The following is an 18,590-nucleotide window of genomic DNA, read 5'->3' on the forward strand; positions in this document are numbered from 1 at the left end:
CGAGGTGCTGAGAAATGGAATGGTTTTCCCAGAATGGCACCTCTGGTGCTATAGGCTGAATGTTTGTGTCCTCCTCCCCAAATTCGTATGTCAAAATCCCAGCCCCCAGGGTGATGGTATTGGGAAGTGGGGCCTTTGGAAGGGGATCAGGTCACGAGGGTGGAGCCCTCAGGAATAAGAGTCGCGCCGTTTATACGAGACAACCGAGAGAACACGCCCACTCCTCTGCGTCTGAGGCTATAGCAAGTAGATGACCGTGTAGGAAACAGGCCCTCACCAGACAGTAAAGTGGGCAGGTGCTGTGATCCTGGGCTTCCCAGCCTCCAGACCTGTGAGAGAGGAGCGTTTGTGATTTGTAAGCCACCCTGTCAATTTTGTTCATGGCCTGAACCAACCGGGACGCCTGGCGATAGCAGCGTTCCTGACCCCTGCGCCCACCTGCTCCTCCCCGTGCTGTCAGGTCACTGGAGAACGCGCTCAGCAGAGCCCCCAAGGACGAGCACTGGGTGGAAGAAGTTGTGCTGGGAGGCAGTCTCGGGAGAGCTCAGCGACCCCAGGAAGAGCTCTGAAGATGGAGAGGCCTTCCACGCTGCCCAGAGTTGTGGCAGGGCATGTGTTCCTCGGCCAGGCATTGGATGAGGGCTGCACAGCTCCGGGGTTGAAACAACTCTGTCCAGCAGAGACAGCTCCCCTGAGGGCTTCCAGCCAAGCACCGTCTGCAACAGCGCTCTGGTAGATAAGGCCTGTGGTCCTGCCTGGGTCTTGGCGACTCACTATAGTGTCCACTGCATAAGGAAGCCGGCCAGCGAGACTGACTGCTAGCCTCAGCCTGGTTGCACAGCATAAATCATGCCTCAGAGTTGGTGTCAATTCGAGATAAGAGAGCTGGGCTTTCTATTTCCTCACCCATCATCTTTGGCTGCACACCACCCTGGGGTCGGGGGTTTGGTAGAAACTCCTAGACCCTTCAGGTGCTCTGCATGTGCGTGAGCTTGAACCATGCAAGACGGTTCCGACAGTCCCATGGGGGCTCAGAAGAGAGTCACAGGCCAGTACACACAGAGCCAGGCAACGGGAACCAAGGGACAGGTCCCGCAGTGTCTGCAGCAGCATCTGTAGATCTGAAAGGATTTCCCAAGCAGTGACCAGAGGAGGGGGGTGGGTCACTAGGAAAAGGGCCTGTGTCTGTTGGAAGAGCCCTGACCCTCAGGCAGGGAGCTGGGGGGTGAGGAGGGTCTGAGAGACGGAGAGGGGGTCTGCGTCTCACTCCGGGGGGGGGGGTTGCCTTGCAGGGAGGGCAGACTCTAGGATGGGGAGGGATGTGTAGAGGTTCCAGATGGCGTGATCTGCAGCCTCTAGAGCACAAGCCGCCAAAGAACGCCATGGACCTGGGAGAGGCAAGGAGGTGGCCGGAGTTTTCTAGATTGTTCTGGAGTTTTCAGCATCCCTATGTCAGTAGGAGTAGGACAGCCTGTAAATGAGAAAAGGCAGAATGATGGAGAACCGTGGAGGGTGCAGCCAGCTGCGCGGACGGGCATCTGGGGACCAGGCCAGCAATGGGCGCCTCAGTGGGTACCAGTGTGAATGCAGAGCAACAGGGACCCATCCATACCCCGCCTGGCATCGTGGTGGGACAGTGTCGAGCTGGACTCTACATGGAGGAAGGAGGGACCTTGAACTGACTAAGAACTGTCCACCTGGACAGATGGAGACTCAGAAGAGAAATCGAGTTAAACACAATGAAGGAGAGTTACCTTTCTTATCCACATGCATATTGGGGCTGAGTTTGTTGCTGCTACGTGTAGTAAGTCAGAATAAGGTCTTTTAGAATCCTCTGAACGACGCGATATGTGGAGGCTTCGGACAGCAGGTGTTTGTTTCAGCTCAGCGTGATTACTGTTTTGTTGAAGGGGTCCTTTCCCTACCTAGAGAAGGAGCTACACTGTGATGCAAGGACCAAATCAGGCAACGGAGGACAGAAGATTACTTACCCGAACCTGGGCTCTGAGGCAGAGACCACACTTTATGGGCATCACTTGGATAGTATGTCTGCAGTTTTGACATCATAACCCACGTGCCCAACACAGAACCACGTGGGCACATATATCCACATGCATGCACCTCTTCTAAGGCTTTTCTTTTTTCCATCCTTTTTCATGCTACAGGGAGTCAGAAGAACAAAAACACTAAAGAATAGATGCCAGCTTAGAGCCGTGTGTGTGTGTGTCTGTGTGTCTGTGTGTGTGTGCGTGCGCGTGCGCGCGCCTTTTTTCACCCAGGGTCTCAGAGCTGCAGCTTCCTGCTTGGAGCTTTTCTTGTCTGTTTCAAAGCCCCCTTCACAAGCTTAACACTGACAAGGAGAACAATGCAGAGTGAGCTAGAGCTTGGAAATGAACAGAAAGAAGTGACTGACTTTGGGCTACTCTGGTGGGGTAAATGGACTATAAAATGCAATTTTAAATTAAATAGGTGCTTTATGTGCAACACAATATTGATTTTGTTTCCACAGGCAGAGGCTGAAGAATTGCTTGCAGTCTATTTGCATGTGAGCATGTGTGTGTGTGTGAGAGAGAGAGAGAGAGAGAGAGACAGTTTAGGAAGAATTTAAGAGTGAGTTTTGCTTTAACGGCTCAGAAAGGACGTCATGATTATTGTCTTTGGTTTTCAACTCTTCTTGGTCTGGAAATAATGACTCTCCCCCCCTCTGACCTGTATCTCTCCTTTCCAAAAGCCCCCACTCTCCCATGCTGGTGACGGCGACATCACCCATCCACCACGGCCCGTCTGCTGCTCTGCCTTCACTCTCCCCTCTTTTCCTTGCACTGCGGTGACAAGATGGGCACTCCTGACGTTGAGGAGCAGGAGGATGTTAGCATCTCCTTCCACCACTTCCCCACCAACCTCCCTTCCATGTCTCTGGAAAACAAAAACAGGATCTACAAGGTCACAGGTCGGGGACCCTGGGATCCTCCCTCCAAAATGCTGTTTGCAGGGTGTCTTCAAGGGGAGAGTGCGAACTCTGCCACCCTTAAGATGAAAGGGCAGGAAGTTCCCTTGTTGGGCAGTGGATTAAGGACCCAGCTGTGGCGAGGGCGAACTATGACGTGGGTTCAGTTCCTGGCCTAGGAACCTCCACGTGCTGCAGGTGTGACCAAAGAGAGAGATGGAGGGGGAGAGAAATGTTTAAAAAAAAAAAAAAAAAAAAAAAGTGGTGGGAGGGCGGTGCTGGTCCTGAGCAAAAGGCGGGAGAGGAGGGATGCTTGTCCTCACTGCCCCAGGTATCACCTCATGTGAACACCTGTCCACACCTTTTATACCTATTGAGCAAGTCTGGCTTAGCCCCAAACCCAGGGTCTAATGTTTTTCGTGAAGCAGAAGCATGATTGAATTAACTTATTTGCACTAAGAACTTAAAGCATTTGATGTGAAAAGAAAAAAAAAATCCTTGAAAGATATCTTTTAATCGTTGGCAGGGATGGAGGCAGAGGCTTTCTCTCTTCTACCACCTGTGGGGAAGAATTTGGTGCGTTCAAGTCTTAATCTCTACACCCCTTGGTATAGTAGTTCCCTTTCGAGGACTTTATTTTAATGAACTAATTGGGGATATGCACAAAAATAGATGCATTTGGATTCGTTGTATAACTTTTAATAGCCACAAACAGAAAGTAACCTAAATTAAAAAAAAAACAATACAGTGCCCTAAGAGTCTATAGAGGCAAGAGGCAGAAGCCAAGATAAGCCAGCCTAAGTGGGCGGCGGGGGTTGGTGATGGGAAGATAAGCACGTCTCCAGGGATGGAGGTTACGAACATACCTGGGCAGCCCTGCATTTGACACCTGTCGCTTGGGGCAAGAGAACCAGTGAAGGTCCACATGCCAGATGTCTAAACATTTAAGGGTTATAACCAAGCTATGTTATAATGTTTGAGTAGTTAAATAGAAAGTCCTGCTTTCCTCCCTTGACGAATCTACCTTCGAAACAATCTGGGAGTCCCTGTCGTGGCTCAGTGGTTAGCAAACCCGACTGGCATCCATGAGGACGAGGGTTTGGTCCCTGGCCTCTCTCAGTGGGTTAAGGATTCAGCGTTGCCGTGAGCTGTGGTGTAGATCACAGGTGTGGCTTGGATCCTGCATAGCTGTGGCTCTGGCGTAGACTGGTGGCGACAGTTCCGGTTGGACCCCTAGCCTGGGAATCTCCATATGCCGTGGGTATGGCCCTAAAAAACAAAACAAAACAAAACAAAAAGAAAGAAAGAAAGAAAAGAAAAACAATCTGGAGCAGCAGATTTCTCAGAGTTTTGTGCCTGAAAATGCAGCACATGGAGAGCCACACTCTCATCCTGGGCCCCTTAGCCCTCTGGCCCTGCTGGCGCTTTTTCTTCCATTCACCTCCTGGTCAGCCCCGGGTCTTAAGGGGCTCTGCTGACCGTCGCACACGTGTGGACTCACCAGCCCGCCCATTCAGGTCCTTCTTCACCCCTGCAAATATCAACCATAGCCTTCTCTTTGGATCTAGGGATGCATATACCAGCGAGGTGAAATGCCCTTAGAGAACCCCAGGAAAGGGGTCCACCCTGGCCCTCAAGCGGGTGTGGGCTTTTTGGGCTGAGAATTCAGGGATCCTGGCTTTCTGGGGTGTGGCTCAGAAGAAGCAGGTTTGGGTTTCAGATGGGCATACCCCTTAGCCCCATAGGGAGGGCTTGGCTAGAAGAAGGATGAAGCAGGTATCCTAAGGTGGGGGCTCCAGGGCAGGGGGCTCAAGACGGCGGCCCCTTCTTGCCAGAGTCAAAGACCAATAATGCAGGGGGTCTTTGGAAGGGACTGCTATTAGTTTGTTGTAGCTTCCATCGCAGAGGACCACAAACCACGTGTCTTAAAATAACAGAGATTTATTCTCTCATGGTCCTGGAAGCCATAAGTCTGAAGTCACGGTGTCAGCAGGGCCATGCTCCCTTCAGAGGCTCTAGGGGAGAGTCCTTACTTGCCTCCAGCTCCTGGGGGCCCCCGGGTGTAGGCGACGACCATAGACGTAAAGAACAGACCTGTGGTTGCCACGGGGAAGGGCAGAGGGAGAGTTGGTTGCCTGCTCCTAAGGCATAAGCCAGTGAATAAGGAAAAAAGGTAACAAACATAAGAGGGTGATGAGAAAGAAGAGGCTGAGCAGGAGGCAGATCAAAGAGAAAAGAAGAAAAGGGTGAAAAAGAAGCCATGTGGAGAGAGCTCTAGAATCGAGAATGAAGAAGACTCCTCATCACTGGCCTTTGGAAATTTCAATCCACAGTCCCATGGACAATCCGTTTGCCTTTTATGAAGGACACATGAGTTCCCGACTAGTTGAGTCCATCTTCATGACCTTCAAGCTGGCCTGCGTTCCATCCAACTCCTGTGTGTCCACTTTCCTTCCGCTGGTCACAGCAATCATCTGAGGACCCCAAATGTTAGACCTCTAGGAGAGATATTATTTCTTAGCACCACCTGCAATGAAGAACTGCAGACTGGATAGTTGTAGGTGGCCCAGAGTCAGTTTTCTTTACTGACCACGATCCAAACCAGCATCTCACGCACAGCAAGTTCCTTTTCCCAGGATTCCCTCGAAGGAAGTGTATCCCGGGGTACATTGAAAAAGTCAGGCAACCCTTCTGTATGATTCTCAGCTCCCAATGTCACTGTTTAAAAATATATGTCACGTTAAAAGATAATTATCCATCAAATAAAATAAGCATCGATGAGGCCACATTGATAGAAATAAGATTAAAAAAAAAAAAAACAAGGGGGGGAGGGAAGTGGAATGCCAGCTAATAAATGTAGAAGGAACGGCACAGTCAGAAAATTATCATTTGGCCAACGTCATAATGACAACTGATTCAGGCAAGAAACATCAATGAATGCGACTAAAAGTGCCAGGTGAATGCTTGGTGACAAAGAGAACATTGACTTCACTGTAAAGCATCTCCCCACAAAATGATTATTAATAACAAAGAGAAAAACAGTGACTTTTTAGTGGAGAAACTAGGCAGACAGAACTTCAGCCACGTGATCAAAGCTGGCTTCACTACTAATGGAACAAATCGATTTTATGTGCCTCCTAAACAGTGTCGGAACGGGACACAACTCTTCTGTGACATTCCAGCCAAAAGTACATAATCTGAATCTAATCATGGGACACATGAGACAAATCCAAATTGAGGAACATTCTACAAAAATTTCAAGCTCGTGAAAGACCAAGAAAAACTCTAGAACTATTCTAAAGGTGACAGTTAAATACAGTGCTTGATCTCGGACTGAACCCTGAACCAGAAGAACAGTTACTCTTCTGTGAAAGACGTTATTAGGATAAGTTCCATCAACTGGATAGTATTGTCTGAATGGTTTGGGGGCACACTTAAACAGTTCAGAGATCTATTGATAAATATGTATGTACCTGTATGTACACATGTGCACACATAGACACACCTCTGTATCCGTTCATCCAGAGAAAATGGAAATGACAAAGCAAATGTAGTAAAGGCCAAAGAGCAGCACTGGGGAGTCTGGCTGAAGCTGCCATGGGAATTTTTTGTTTCCATTTCTTGTTCCTGTCGTGGCGCAGTGGTTAACAAATCCGACTAGGAACCGAGAGGTCACGTGTTCGATCCCTGGCCTTGCTCAGTGGGTTGAGGATCCGGCGTTGCCGTGAGCTGTGGTGTCGGTTGCAGACGAGGCTTGGATCCCGCGTTGCTGTGGCTCTGGCGTAGGCTGGCAGCAACAGTTCCGATTAGACCCCTAGCCTGGGAACCTCCGTATGCCGTGGGTGCAGCCCTAGAAAAGGCAAAAAGACAAAAACCAAAACAAAACAAAAAAACCCCTTTTCTGTAAGTCTGGAATTATTTAAAAATAAAGATAAATACCAATCAAATCCCTTAGAACCAAGCCGTTGTGGCCCCTTTTCCCAATAGCTGATAAAATGTCATTTTGTGCCAGCACAGTGTCAGTTTCAGCTCTATCCTGAAGCTTCCTCCATTCGTTTCCCAAGTCCTACTCTCTGAGCTGCTTGGTGTTCGTCAGCCCTGGCCTTGTGCCAGGCTGTGACTGTCCTCGCAGGCTTTTCCCCCTGGTGCCCAGTGGACAGGTACCCAGGGCTCAGCCCTGCGGGTCTGTGTGGGCCTGGGGAATCCGCCCTTTAGCTCAGGAAGCAGGTGCTGTCCTGGCATCTTCCCCACACCATGACGACGGGGGGCTGACCTGGGCTGCTGGGTGGAGGAGGAGCTCTGTCTCCGTCCCGTGAAGACCTGACTGTGACCCGAAGGAAAGGAAGTGAGATGCAAGTGAGGGGAACATCGTCCCTTTTTTCCAGGAAAAACCTTCGGAAATGTAAAGAGCTTTTCCCTTCATCATCGCTATCAGATATGTATTCTCCTGGGTTTCCTAGTACTTCCAAAGAATTAATCCTTCCCTGCTAGACTTCACAACACCCCCCTCCCCCTACACACACACACACACACACACACACACACACACACTGAGAATGGCTCCCTATGCAAGATTTCCCTAGGAACCATCTCAATCTTCATTACTCAGCACCCAAATAGCTTTATTTCATTTTATTTTATTTTATTTATCTTATTCCATTTTATTTATTTTATTTTTTTATTTTACTTTTTATTTTATTACTAACAATTATTTTATTTTATTATTTTATTTATTTTATTGTCTTTTTAGGGCCATACCTGTGGCATATGGCGGTTCCCAGGCTAGGGGTCAATTCAGAGCTACAGCTGCCAGCCTATGCCACAGCCACAGCAACACCAGATCCGAGCCGTGTCTGCGACCTGCACCACAGCTCACAGCAACGCCGGATCCTTAACTCGCTGAGTGAGGCCAGGGATAGAACCGGAGTCCTCATGGATACTAGTCGAGTTCGTTACTGCTGAGCCACAACCGGAATTCCTTTTCGCTTTAATTTTGCTCCTTGAGGCATCATGACACTCCCAGAAAAGACTTCACCTCTACAAAGAGAGGAAGAACGTAAATAGCAATAGTTCGGTGCACATCTGGGTACCATCGCCAGTCAGGAGCACACGGCGCAGCTCCAGGTGTGAGCAGAACAATGTCAGCTTTCCGGGAAATTACAAGTACCTGGTGTAAGGTATCTGTGCCTGGTTCTGTCAGACACATCGTAAAACCTTCAAACTTACGTGCAGATGGTGAATGTCCTTCACAGTTAGTGGTCTCTCGGTAGAGTTTTCAATAGGGCATTCACCGAGGGTAGGAAGAAAAATATATTGATGTCCCTGAAGGGAAATAAATGAAACCCTTCAGACGTGATGCCAGACGGTGTGGTCATCATGCCGCCATTCTGCATGGATTAATCCATTCTACATGGATTAATTTGGGCAGTGGTGCAGAACGGTCAGGAGCCAGCTCTCAGAGGCTCCCGATGAGAGCTTTAGCACATCATTGTCTGGACGGGGTTTGGTTTGAGATAGAATTGGAAGGCGCCGGAGGGAGCTGGAGAGACGGCTGTATCTGGGAACTGGCTAAGTCAGGAGGCGGAAGCCTATGGCTGGTGGCAGCCTGGTCTATAGCAGAGATGAGGGCCTCACACCAGACCCGCCATCTACGTTGGGAAGAGAAGGAGGACAGGAGGGGGCCACGAGATGCCTTAGGGAATTTATGAGGACCACTGGTTTGAAGGGACCGTTTAAGAAAATGCTTTTCCTTGGAATGCTGAGCTCCCTTAGGGCTGTGAGTGAGTAACTAGCAGGGTCCTCTCTCTGGGGATGGTGGGGATGCTGACAAACATCCCACCTGGAGGACGCCAACTGCAGTGCACTTGGGTGAAGAGATGCTGGGAAAGGATCTGGCTCCTTCTCAGGAGCAACAGATGGGATTGACGGCTGATTAAAGCTGTACAGTCTACTGCGTTTGTTTTCTCAGGACGTTGTTCAAAGCGTTTGTTGATTTGGGTTTGTGTGGATTTCTCTCCTGGCCATTCATTACATAAAGACAGGTTGTTTCAAAGCCTGATTTAGAAAACTCCTGGGATATGCATCTTAACCTCTGGACATCATGAAATCCTATCTTGGTGCTAATGGGAGAAGATGCTTACAGAGACTTGAATGAAGTTTCCCTTTGAAACCTTGTTTTAAAATGCCTGGGGAATGATAGATCATCTCAAGGCAAGACTGGACAACTGCTCTTGTAGCTAGCTAGTAAGTGAGATTTTGTTCTCAAAGTTTGGGACCAAGGTTTTTTTCTGCTAAGCAACTTGGCTATCCCCAAAGAGAGGTCAAGAATGTATCCAAACTGCAAAAATACCAAGAAAGCAAGAAACAAAGTGAGTTTAACGTAAACATAATATTTCATCATGTTCAAATAATCTGTCATATGTTTTCTCATGTCATCCTCAAAATAATCTTTAACACATGTGTACTGTCAACAAATCTTTCGGAATGCCTCCTGGGCTTCGTAACTTGGGATAACGGGAGGACAGACATGGTCTCTGCCCTTACGAATTTAGCCTGTCCTTGAAAACATAATAATTTCAAATAAACGCTACTTAATTCCAAGGTGGGAATAGCAGTCTCTTTCTTAAGTTTTACTGAGGAGAAACCTGAGGCTCCCCGAGATTCAGGGATAATTCTTCATGTCCAGAACCCAAGGAAAAAGCTATTGCCTCTTCTGTTGTCACTGTTTCTTAGGGCATATAGCTTCAATGTAACTTTTATTAGATAGCATTTCTTTGTCACACAAAAGTAAGTTCAGGAGATAATATGTGGTGTAAAAATAACTAATATTATGGGAATGTATTAAACCTAGACAGTTTTATTCACCAATTCTATTTTTGGACCTATTTTTGTTGTATCAGTAATTTTTGATAAAATATCAAGAGTTCTGGAGTTCCCGTCATAGCTCAGTGGTTAACGAATCCGACTAGGAACCATGAGGTTGCGGGTTCAATCCCTGGCCTTGCTCAGTGGGCTAAGGGTCCGGTGTTCCCGTGAGCTGTGGTGTAGGTTGCAAATGTGGCTCAGATCCCGCGTTGCTGTGGCTCTGGCATAGACTGGCGGCTACGGCTCTGATTAAACCTGTAGCCTGGGTACCTCCATGTGCCGGGGGAGCGGCCCTAGAAAAGGCAAAAAGACAAAAGAAAACAAAAAAACAAGAGTTCTCCTTTCCATTACGTACAATTGCAGTGTCACTAAAACCTGGCTCAATATAATTTTGCAAATCTATCTTCTTCTACAACATGTTGCCTATCCCCCAAACATCCTTACTTCTAGAAGATTCACAAAAGTAGCTTGTTTCACTCCTTTCTGTCTGTTTGGTGCCCAGCACGATGCCTGGCACTTGGTTGCTAGATAAAGGTTGCATACATGAATGACTGGTCTCAGTATTATTTTAAGGGAAGAAAACCCTACGCTTGATTTCTTTCTTCAGATAGAACATGATCTTAAATTACATGAACTGCCCTGATTATTCACTTGAACCCACACAACCTATTAAAAAAAAAAAAAAAACCACTGTCAAGGTGAAATCGTCTTACTCTTAATATATAAAATTTTCAATTAGCCAGGCTAATTAAGGAGGGCTGATTTCCAAATAATTCCAGAAGTTAATAGTATCAGAAGGGTTATAATAGGATGTCCCAAAAGATCTTTCCCAAAAGGGATGGTCTAGTTGAGGGTAAGTCTAATTGTATAAACACACTTGGAATCATCCTGAAGCAACGCTCCAACATGCCTGTTGACTGTGTGTCTTTAGTAGGAATTTAATTTTCACTTGAAGTACACATCGAATATTTTCTGTGATGTCTTGGTTACCATTTTTCAAACTTTTTATTTCCACCAGGGGAAAATAAAGGTCCGAGTGAAAAGGCAGCAGCAAAACAAATCGAAGCGTGAAAGTGAAGAGTTCGAAAAGGAGCTGGACAAGAGAACTTCAGGCAGAAGGTAACAGCCTCTGTTCTGTGGCCTTTTCAAGGAGTTCTGTGCTTGGAGGTTGTTTCGCATGGTTGTGTAATGAATGTTTGAGCATCCACATGGGGTCTAAATGATCCCCTCCTGGCTTTGGTCCACCCGATGCCACATTTTTCTTGTCCAGCGATGCCTTAACTCATGCTGTGTGATTGACTCACTTGGAAATCTGAAAAAGGAGGCATCTAGTGATTGGCCAGAACTTGTAGCATCTGACTATGGTTGGTTCCACTCCTGGATCCCTTTTCTACATGGATGGTGACTTAAGACCTTTGATGAAGTTGAAGCATTAGGTTGTGTGTTCCTTCTAACTCCAAGAATTAGTTCCATCCTCAGAAGGGAATGCTTGATGAAAGATGGGTCAGAGTCATTCACAGTGACAGGCTGTATTTAGCAGAATAATCTTGTTTTCTTCTTTTATTTATTGCCCAGTAAACTCAGTGTTCATGGGAAAGAATTTTTAGGCACCCTAGTATTCGTCTTTGGAATGTATTTTTCTGTGTATGGTCGCACATAGCATCTGCATAATGGATGGTAGAGAGAAATTTTTTGCGACAATTCTTCGTTACAGATATGAGAAAACTGAAGCACGGAGAGCTTAAGTGACTTGTTCAAGGTAATCAGATTAGTTGGTAGCCAAAGCTAAAGCCCAGGACTCAAGATGCCCAGTATTTCACTGATTGCCTAAGTACATGCAGACATCCCGAATCAGATTCCTCTCTCTCTCCCAAGCTCATTCTTTTTTTTTTTTTTTTTTTTTTTTTTTTTTTTTTTTTTTTGTCTTTTTGCCATTTCTTGGGCCGCTCCTGCGGCATATGGAGGTTCCCGGGCTAGAGGTCGAATCGGAGCTGTAGCTGCCAGCCTACGCCAGAGCCACAGCAACGCAGGATCCGAGCCGCGTCTGTGACCTACACCACAACTCACGGCAAACGCCGGAACCTTGACCCACTGAGCAAGGGCAGGGATCGAACCCGCAACCTCATGGTTCCTAGTCGGATTCGTTAACCACTGCGCCACGACGGGAACTCCCCAAGCTCATTCTTGATTTAAGTATCTTTTTTTTTTTTTTTTTTTTTTTTCTTTTCTGGAACTAATTACAAATTTACAGTTTAGGCACCAAGCCAAGCCCGACTATATTGCTTCAGGCTGTGTCAGGGTAAAGCTAAGCAGAGATGTTCTGTGTTCTGTGAAGCCTTTTCAAGGGTCACGGTGCAAATGGGTGCTCGCGTGAGTGTATGCACACGTACGCACATGTGTTGCTCATGTGTGGGTGTATGTGAGGGGGGCTGGGCAGCCTCTAACTTCAGCAAGATTACCTCCTTCTTTATCTACTTACCTCTTGGCCTTCCGGTAAGATTTTGTTTAAAAAACAAAAGAAAACAAAACAGGGAGTTCCCGTCGTGGCGCAGTGGTTAACGAATCCGACTAGGAACCATGAGGTTGCGGGTTCAGTCCCTGCCCCTGCTCAGTGGGTTAACGATCCGGCGTTGCCGTGAGCTGTGGTGTAGGTTGCAGACGCGGCTCGGATCCCGCGTTGCTGTGGCTCTGGCGTAGGCCGGTGGCTACAGCTCCGATTCGACCCCTAGCCTGGGAACCTCCATATGCCGCGGGAGCGGCCCAAAGAAATAGCAAAAAAAGACAAAAAATAAATAAATAAAAAAAATAAAAATAAAAAAATGTCTGTAGTGACAGGCATTCCTGTCACATCAACATGTTCCACAGATACCTTCTCCTGAATCCCAGGAGAAACCATTCTGTTTCAACTGTACGTTATTCTTTATGGTATCATCTGTATTACTGTGATTTCTGTAACGTTGGGATTTTTAGTTCACATGCTCGGTTACACTATGTAGTGGTGGGTTTTTGTTTATTCGCTTGCTTGTGTGTTGAGTGATCAACAAGGCTAACAGATATTTTATAGACAGATTCTTTTTCAAAATGTTATTATCTTTATTGTATAGTTCATTTACAATGTTGTGTCAGTTTCAGGTGTACAGCAAAGTGATAGTTATACATGGGTATATACCTATTTTTTTTTTTCAGATTCTTTTCCTTTATAGGTTATTACAAAATAGTGAGTAGAGGTCCTTGTGCTGTAGTAGGTCCTTGTTGATTGTCTGTTTTATATGTAGCGGTGTATAGATGTTAATCCCAAACTCCTGGTTTACCGCTACCCCCGCCCCCGCCACCCCGACTTTTCCCCTTTGGTAACCATCAGTTCATTTTCTATGTCTATGGGTCTGTTTCTTGCTTGTGTATGAGTTCACATATACAGATTCATTTTACTGTTTATGTTTCACTGAAAATTAAAACTCTACGATAGAGCAGTATGTTGATGCAGAGAATTTATTAGTTGAGGCCATAAGCCTGGCCCCTTCCGAAGGAACACATCAGATAAAGCCACCTCAGGATATTGCTTCTGATAATAAATGTGCAGACTGGACCATGCTGGTGCCCATCGGTGGTCTGGGCAGGGATTTTATGGGCATCCCCCCTCCACCCTTCCACCCCCCCCCCCCAAACTATTTGGCTTGAAAGCACGTCCTGACTTGGTGGAATAGTGAATGTGGAAAGTGTTACGATTTAAGCTGCAAATTCAGATTAAAAATGCTTTGGTGTGTGGAGCTTATTCTTAAGTAAATTTCGTACATGAAGGTATCTGAAAATTATCTCTTTTTCATAAGCATATGGTTTTGCTGGTTTTGCTGCAAGGTAAACAACCATGGGAGAGATGATACAGAGAGTTCTTATTAGATGATTAAAACAAGATAGAGTCACCAGCTCTCCCCTAAGAGTTCCTGTTGAGCCTATGAGAGCCGAGGCGGGATGGGGGATGGTATTGAGTGGGGAGAAATGGGTGTGACATGCAGGACAGCCGTGCTGGGAGCGCCTTCGTGGCCTGGTGGTCAAGGATCTGGCATTGTCACTGCTGTGGTGCAGTTTTCATTCCTTGCCCGGGAACTTCTGCATTCTGTGGGCATGGCCAAAGAAGTCAATCAATCAATCAAGACAGAGATGCTGAAGACAAACGAAACAATGTTATGAATTAATCTGAAGCCATTTTGTTCCTGATTTGCTCACTTGCAAATGACCCAATTAAAAACGCATAGGCTTCTTCTTCTTCTTTTTTTTGGCTGCAGTAAATACATGTAGGCTTCTGAAAGGCGACAATTGTGTCTTACCAATTTCTGCCTGTCTATTGCTTAGTATAGAACCAAGCACATTGTCAGCACTCCTGAAATGTTTCCTGTTTTTAAGTAAATGAATGAAAGCTTCTTGCACATGCATGTCTATGTTTCTCTACCAGAGAGACAGGTTTCCTGGGTTTTTTTTAGGTTGATGCATTCCACACTATTGCATGTGAAGTGAGGTGCCCTTTTAATCTAATATGCATGAAGCTGACCATCCTGAACAAAGAAATTGGCCTTCTCTGAATTCTGATGCTCTTAGACAGAAATTGAGATAAATATTTAACCACCCTTCCCTGTGCCCTCATGGATCTGTGTGAAATCCTTGAGCCAGCTAATTGAACATTAAATGTACAAGTTAACCTACTCATCTCTCAGTACAGAGGAGGCTAAAGTTAGTACATAAAGAACATTCTTCTTCCTCACATGTAGTCTAAAGCAACATAAAAATCTGCAAGACTGTTTTGAGACAGCATGTTTATAAGGAGCTTTGCCATACACATACGGGTTTTATGATGAACCTTTGACCTTTTTACAACCATGCACCCATAAACTTGTATCAGAAACTAAAAGAGAACAACCACCACACATACATGTTGCTGTTTCTCTGGGGGGGGGGGGGAAGCAATAGGTACAGTATTTCCTAATCCATAGAGTTTCCACTATGGGCTAAGTCAGGAAAGAAAAAAGTCATCCATAGAAAGGCATTCTATTAGGCAAATGAACCAAGTCGGAAGAGGAGAAGAGCATTTGCAGTTTAAGCAGCCAAGTTAAACATGACACGATTAGAGCCAATCTTTGGGGACCAAGTTAGTAGTAATTGTGCCTTATTTAACTTGGCCAATTAAAGGCTGAACTCTTTTCTAATTGGCTATTTTCAAAGCAATCACACCTTTGCACCCAGAATTTTTTTCAGCTTGCCGTTTTTAATTTAGGTATTTGGCTGCCTAATGGATGTATGTGTACCTAGACCCCTACCTAAATATTTGCACATAATACAAAATTAATATGCATTTGTATTGGGTAGAATAAATGGTTTCTTTTTATAGTAAGCTTTTTAACCAGATCAAGGTCATATATGTTTTTACATGTCTAATAATTTTCAACATCTGAAGAAAGTATATAAGCTGTGAAATATATTGCCTAAGGGAAGATTCCTAGAAAATAACTGTTACAACTTGGGAAAAATAACTTAAGGAACCAGGGTTTCAATAGCTAGAAAAAGCAGAGAAGGGAACAGAATGTTTGTTTTGTCTTTGACCAGCCAGAAGTGCATCTTCATTTACCTTGTTACCGTGAGTCAGGTAATGTGTGCTCATCCTGTGCTGAGAACTGCTCTTGGCCAGGTAATTGCAAAACAAAGTTGCAGAAATTATCCCTGTCTCAAGAAGCACCTACTCTAAAAGCAAATAAAAAGGGACCTACATTGCATGGGGCTACGTACACAGGACCAAGCCATGGAATCAGCTGCTCAATTTTCTACACTGGGATAAAAGTACCCGTATACATCAGTATTACGACTTCCGATTCATAAGAGGAGACAAGACAACAGTCGGAGGGAGGAGGTCATTACTGCTCGATGAACTGAGACTGATGGAGTGAGTCAAAAAGTCTTTTCTGGAGACGTCTAGTAGAACAAGCACTGGAAAGAGGGGCAGGAAGCTTTAAAGGAAATGAGCAAAATTTAGCTTCGCAGAAAAAAAACAGCAGTAGTGCTCTTAAGACCCATCTATCTTTCTAGGGCCTTTAGGAATTAAGGACAGGTGTGTTTTTACATCAAGTGTGGATCCAAACACAGAGGCTAGAGTAGACTTTAACTTTCAAGATCTAAGACCCATTTTCTGTCTGACAGAGTGAGTAGTTGCTTAAGAATTTCAATGCCATGTTGTATGCATTATGGCTGATTTTACAATCAGCTTTTCTACACACACTTTCCATTCTCTGTGGAGATGGAAACCTTAACACTGTCACCTGTTTTGATCAACAGAAGGAACTGATTGAAAGAAAGGTAATCTGAGTGCAGGGTGAAGTTATGGCTGAAGCGAAATTAAAACTCACAACCTGAGGCCATGTGGTGGGGCTTGATGGGGTGAGCTGGAAGGAGCACTGGGCCCTGGGCTTCTAGAAAAAAGAACACAAGGCTCTCTCTTTGCTTTCCTGGGGTGGGGGTGGGTAGAGATAATTTTACCCTCGAAAGGAGGTGTTGCTGTCATAGTTCACATTTTGTTATACTTCGTTGGCCAACATGGCGGTGGATGGGATGGCTTGGAGGCATTGCATGGTAGAAGACAGCTTTGAATCTGGTTCAACTCCATCTGAAGTGACCCCTCTCTTGCTATCAATTTTAGATGTTCTTTCTTCCCCCAATAGGGTGGACCCCTGGCTGGCTGAAGAAAGCGTGAGGCTGAAAACTGTAGCCAGCAATTGTTCACATATTGGCCAGGGTTCTTGCCTGCTCTCTGGCTCTCTCTGGAAATTTGGATAGGCCGTTCCTCTCTTTAGAGTGATATGTCTGAAGGTTTATGTTCGGGGAAAAAGAACAAATGACGTCAGGCCTCTGTCTGCTGTGATTCTAAGCAGAGCTCACTGAGTCAGGATCTGGTCCAGCTTATAGAGGCACATTGTAGTTAAGGGGCTGAAATCCCAGCTGAAAACAAGATGTTGCCCAACTTTGCCTGTCATTTTTCTATGCGTGTATTTACTTTGGGAACCTGCTGGAGAGGTAAGACTACTTGAGCGCTGAATTTGTACATTCTAAAAATGTCTGGCCCAAACACCATCAGCGTACCCAGTAAGCTATCATAATGATCATTCTTCAACGTCAGTCCAATCTATAATCTCCTACAGATTTGGCCTCATACTCTGCTCACCAATCTTGAGTGAGGTGTTTTTCCAAAAGATTTTATTTTCAGTATTAAAGCTTGAGCATTGATGAAAAGAGAACTTGGCCTGACATGTCACTGAATATTTATTTTAGCAGACACAGATTGAGGCCTGACTGTAGGCAAGTGAAGAGCCTTGGCGTTACCAAAATCAACCAGTCGTGGCTTCTGCCCTCAATCTGAGGAGAGGCAACTCCATTAAAAAGGGTCCCTAAGAACAATCGTAAACAGAGGTACATGACACATTCAAACAAGAGATGACATAGAGGTGGAGAGCATGAGTTGGTTGAAAAGAGACTCTCTGAAAGAGAATGAATTTTGTGATCAGAGAAGGGCACCGGAGAAAGGGAAATGGTGTCAGATAAACCAAAGAACTGCCTTTCAGATCTTTCCGTTCCATCAAGAATTTGAGTGTCGCAGTCCTAAGAAGAGTATAGCAATGAGGTCTTTTTATTCTGGCGACCTCATGGGGCCATACGGATCCTGGAGAGCCTGCCCCTACCAGGACTAGCTAATTCCTAGAGATATAAAGGACTTTCCCACCAGCATGCCTTTCACATGCAAACCAACCAGTCAGGAGCCCACACCCCGACCGCCCCACCCTCTGGGCCCTCAGCCCCTCCTCTCATTACCCCACAGCCAGTGCGGTAGGCTGTCTGTTTCCCTCCCAAATTCATAGGTTGGAATTCGAATCCCAATGTGATAGTATTTGCGGGGTTTTTGCCAGGGAGTTAGGTGAGGGGGCAGAGTCCTCATGAATGGCCTGAGTGCCTTCAGAAGGACCCCAGAGAGCCAGCGCCGCCTCCTCTCACGGGAGGACGTCACGTGAGAAGTTCTGGTCTCAGAACCCGGCTGTGCTGGGGCCCTCATCTCAGACTTTTAGCCTCCAGAGAAACGTTTGTTGTTGAAGCCACCCAGTGTATGGAGTTCTTTCAGAGCAGCCTGAACTAAGACATCTAGGTACTAGGCAGCTAGGGACAGCCCGTGTGTCCCAGAGCCTGCTGATTCACCTGCCTCACCCATTCCTTCCCACAGAAACCACAATAACGGCTTTGCTCACACTTCCCCTGCTCTCTCTGCCTCCTGGCAGACCCAGTGCTTCTCCCTGTGCCCCTCCTGCCCCTCTTCCCTTGAGAACTGAGCGATTTTTCAATGGCAGTCATCCCCTGGCCTCAGCAGACTTCGAGCATACCTACATTTGAAAACACTCAACTATACGGAGTTCCCTTTGTGGCTTGGTGGTAATGAGGCCGACTAGTGTCCATGAGGATGCAGGTTCGATCCCTGGCCCTGCTCAGTGGGTTGTGGATCCGGTGTTTCTGTGGCCCTAAAAAGACAAAAATAAATACATTAAAAAAAATAAAAACATTGAAACATATGTCCATGGAAGACTATAAAAGGCAATGGAAAAAAAGAACACACACAAAAATTAAAATCTCAGGCACGAAGAAAGAGTTTATAGTACAGCTGGAGCAAGTGTGGGACAGAAGCCAGTTGGAAGATGCCTGGACAACACGGCCTCCCGTGTCAGCCACTGTGAGTGAAGGGAAGAATATTTGAAGAATG

The 18,590-nt window shown here is 46.0% G+C and overlaps 1 protein-coding gene across 7 annotated transcripts in view; it reads left to right on the forward strand.

Annotated features, from left to right (window-relative positions):
* The window catches only part of LOC106507125 (uncharacterized), a 299,118-nt gene that overhangs the window by 159,558 nt on the left and 120,970 nt on the right, over positions 1-18,590 (forward strand). For all 7 annotated transcript variants that reach the window (XR_014809596.1, XR_014809599.1, XR_014809598.1 and 4 more), the window contains exon 3: positions 10,830-10,930. The gene's annotated coding sequence lies outside the window, so the exon portion shown is untranslated. The remainder of the gene's footprint in view (positions 1-10,829; positions 10,931-18,590) is intronic.

This window comes from Sus scrofa, chromosome 7 (genome assembly GCF_054392235.1).
Source record: "Sus scrofa isolate SSC_HxYL_T2T_F1_AM1 chromosome 7, Sscrofa_HxYL_maternal_Yorkshire_Landrace_v2.0, whole genome shotgun sequence".
Classification (NCBI taxonomy): Eukaryota; Metazoa; Chordata; class Mammalia; order Artiodactyla; family Suidae; genus Sus; species Sus scrofa.